The sequence below is a fragment of the Ursus americanus genome, chromosome 2 (genome assembly GCF_024610735.1).
Source record: "Ursus americanus isolate L20-20 chromosome 2, mUrsAme1.1.p, whole genome shotgun sequence".
NCBI lineage: Eukaryota > Metazoa > Chordata > Mammalia > Carnivora > Ursidae > Ursus > Ursus americanus.
Window position 1 is genome coordinate 93090196 of NC_142128.1, and position 4095 is coordinate 93094290.

The 4095-nt window shown below is 42.1% G+C and overlaps 1 pseudogene; it reads left to right on the plus strand.

Annotated features, from left to right (window-relative positions):
- The first annotated feature begins 233 nt into the window (after positions 1 to 233).
- On the plus strand, positions 234 to 1808 carry LOC123803100 (small ribosomal subunit protein eS6-like; annotated as a pseudogene).
- Positions 1809 to 4095: the final 2287 nt, after the last annotated feature.

The following is a 4095-nucleotide window of genomic DNA, read 5'->3' on the forward strand; positions in this document are numbered from 1 at the left end:
CTCACTCAGCATCTCTATTTTCTTGTCATGTATGATGCTAGACCATCTTAGATTTGCTGTTCTGAACTTCATTATTTTAACACAGACTCACCCATTACTGCTTTTTGTATTGCCTTGTTCCTCTTCTAATCATCTCTCACTTTTAAAACTGGCGGTTCCTTGCATGTTTGAATAGTCTCTTCCCTCCCTGTATGAAGTGCTGGTGTATTTTTAAAACTTCCTTCTCTGGCTTTACATATTTAGAGTTTCATCAGTGATCACTTGAACTTTTCTGTTTTTGATGCACTCCTTCAAAAGGTGTTGGCATTTTGGTCAGTTTAAGAATGCGGCCCCTCGGAGGCAGTAGGCTGCTTCAGGATGAAGCGGAATATCTCTTTCCCAGTACTTGATGAGGGAACAGAAGGCAATCTGAGGACAAAGCAGAAACTGACACCCCACACTCCCAACCCCAACGCACCCCCCCCCCCCGCAATGGGATGTATGTGACATTCCTCAGGCACTCCTGGCTGCCCTAAAGGAAAAAGAAACAGTTAACCTATAGAGACCGCAATCCTGCAAGACTTGAGTCTCCCTCAGTGTACAAATGTTTTAGCGGTCTACAAGAACAAAGCATTTCTATCAATAACCTAGCTTCTGGAAGGGAATGTAAATACAACTGAATATCTTTGTAACCTGCAGCCCATAGACAGATACTTGAAGCAGGCAGAGTGTAATGTTCCTCCAGAAGTTCCCAACTATCTTCATGTTAATGCCTTACTAGAGGGGAAAACAACCTTAACTTGACAATGGCAAGGGCTCTGATATCCTGTGAGTCTTCTTTAACATATGAAAGTCTTTTTGAAACCTCCCTTTTCCTAACCTCCCCCAGCCCCATAGTATATAATCAGCCACCCCTCACAACCTGGGGCAGCAGCTCTTTCTGCCCACAGGTCCTGTCCCCGTGCTTTCATAAACCACCATTTTGCACCAAAGACGTCTCAAGAATTCTTTCTTGGTTGTTGGCTCCGGACTCCGCCCCACTGAACCTCACCTATACTCCACAACCTCATCAGTACTGACCTCAGAAACTCATTGAAGTGAATGATGAAAGCAAACTTCATACCTATTATGAGAAGCGTATGGCCACAGAAGTTGCTGCTAATTCTCTGGGTGAAGAATGAAAGTGTTATATGGTCCAAATCAGTGGTGGCAATGACAAATAAGTCTTCCGCATGAAGCAGGATGTCTTGACCCATGGCCATGTCCACCTACTGCTAAGTAAGGGGATCCAGGCTATAGACCAAGGAGGACTGGAGAGAGAAAGTGCAAATCTGTTCGGGTTGCGTTGTGGATGCCAATCTCAGTGTTCTCAACTTGGTCATTGTAAAAAAAGGGAAGCAGGATATTCCTGGACTCACTGATACTACTGTGCCTCATCGTCTGGAGCACCAAAAAGCCTGCCAAATCTGAAAACTTTTCAATCTCTCTAAAGAAGGTGAGTATGTTGTGAGAAAAGGTCAGTATGTTGTGAGACAGCCCCTAAACAAAGATAAGAAACCTAGAACCAAAGCGCCCAAGATTCAACGTCTTGTTACTCCACATGTCCTCCAACACAAACGTCCATGTATTGCTTTGAAGAAGCAGTGCACTAAGACAAATAAGGAAAAGGCTGCAGAATATGCTAAACTTTTGGCCAAAAGAATGGAGGCGAAAGAAAAATGCTAGGAACACACTGCCAAGAGACAGAGGCTGTCCTCTCTGAGAGCTTCTACCTCTAAGTCTGAGTCCAGTCGAAAATCAGATTTTCTAAGAGTGAGAAATAAATAAGATCAGACATTAAAAAAAAAAAAGAATGGTTTGTGGATTGCATACTGGATGAAAGATCCACTTGCACTGCCAAAAACGATTATGTGCCAGGTAACAATTTTTGCTCCAGATCTTAGTGTAGACTGGCAAATTCATATCTGATGGCTTTCCTTAGGAAAGCAGCTATTTCTAGCTCAATAAAAAGGTATTCAATGCCACTGATCTTGCTACATTTCTATTTCCTGAAATACAGTAGGAAATGGGAAGGAAATGTGTGATGAGGGAACAGAAGGCTGGCTGAAGACAAAGCATTAGCTGACACCCTGCAACCTCCCCCCACCCCTACTCCTGGGTGGGACAGGTGTGATAGTCCTCCAGGAAGCCCCCAACCATCTTAATGCTAATGCCTTGCTAGAGGGAAAAACAACCTGAACTGACAAGGGCAAGGCCTCTGGTATCCTGTGAGTCTTCTTTAACATATGAAGTACTTTCTCAACCTCCCTTTTTCCTTACCTCCCCCAACCCCAGAGTATATAATCAGCCATCCCTCACAACCTGGGGCAGCAGCTCTTTCTGCCCATGGATCCACGCTTTCATAAGCCACCATTTTTTTTTTTTTAAATGATTTTTTATTATATTATGTTAGTCACCATACAGTACATCCCCAGTTTCCGATGTAAGGCTCGATGATTCATTAGTTGTGTATAACACCCAGTGCACCATGCAATACGTGCCCTCCTTACTACCCATCACCGGTCTATCCCATTCCCCCACCCCCCTCCCCTCTGAAGTCCTCAGTTTGTTTCTCATAGTCCATAGTCTCTCATGTTTCATTCCCCCTTCTGATTACCCCCCCTTTCTTTATCCCTTTCTTCCCCTACCGATCATCCTAGTTCTTATGTTCCATAGATGAGAGAAATCATATGATAGTTGTCTTTCTCTGCTTGACTTATTTCACTTAGCATTATCTCCTCCAGTGCTGTCCATGTTGTAGCAAATGTTGAGAACTCGTTCTTTCTGATAGCTGAGTAATATTCCATCGTATATATGGACCACAACTTCTTAATCCAGTCATCTGTTGAAGGGCATCTCGGCTCCTTCCACAATTTAGCTATTGTGGACATTGCTGCTATGAACATTGGGGTGCATATGGCCCTTCTCTTCACTACGTCTGTATCTTTGGGGTAAATGCCCAGTAGTGCAATGGCTGGATCATAGGGTAGCTCAATTTTTAACTTTTTAAGGGACCTCCACACGGTTTTCCAGAGTGGCTGTACCAACTTGCATTCCCACCAACAATGTAGGAGGGATCCCCTTTCTCCACATCCTCTCCAACAATTGTTGTTTCTTGCCTTGTCTATTTTTGCCATTCTAACTGGCGTAAGGTGGTATCTCAGTGTGGTTTTGATTTGAATTTCCTTGATGGCTAATGATTTTGAACATTTTTTCATGTGTCTGTTAGCCATTTGTATGTCTTCATTGGAAAAGTGTCTGTTCATATCTTCTGCCCATTTTTTGATTTGTTTATTTGTTTCTCGTGTATTGAGTTTGAGAAGTTCTTTGTAGATCTTGGATACCAGTCCTTTATCTGTAGTGTCATTTGCAAATATATTCTCCCATTCCGTGGGCTGCCTCTTAGTTTTTCTGACTGTTTCCTTGGATGTGCAGAAACTTTTAATCTTGATGAAGTCCCATAAATTCATTTTATCTTTTGTTTCTCTTGCCTTTGGGGATGTGTCATGAAAAAGGTTTCATAAGCCACCATTTTGCACCAAAGACGTCTCAAGAATTCTTTCTTGGTCTTCGGCTCCGGACTCCACCCCGCTGAACCTCACCTATATTCCAAAACCACATCAAGGCGAGGCACCATGGTGAGAACAGAAACTCTGAAAGAAATGCACCTGATCGATTATGTAAAGAATCTCTAACATATGGATTTACTTAGCCATATGCTCACTAATTTCATTTAAAGCTCAGAAGTTTGAGTATCTTTTTTTTGTCAGTGATGCAATACATATACACTTATGACCTAACTTAAAATTAATGCAGTACAAAATAAAGTCAAAATATCACTTGGGCATAGGTGTGCTACCAGTGAGACAGGCATAGTATGGCTGCTAACCAGTATTTAATTCAAAACTCTGAAACAGTCTCTGATAGTCTCAACACCTATGCTCAAGTCTCTTCCTTGGTCTTTGTCAACGAACAAGCATTTTTTAGGAATTCTTAGGTGTGAGCAGTATCACTAACCCAATGGTCTTTGACTTAATCATATATATATTTTTAAACTTTTCTAAGGAGATCAACACT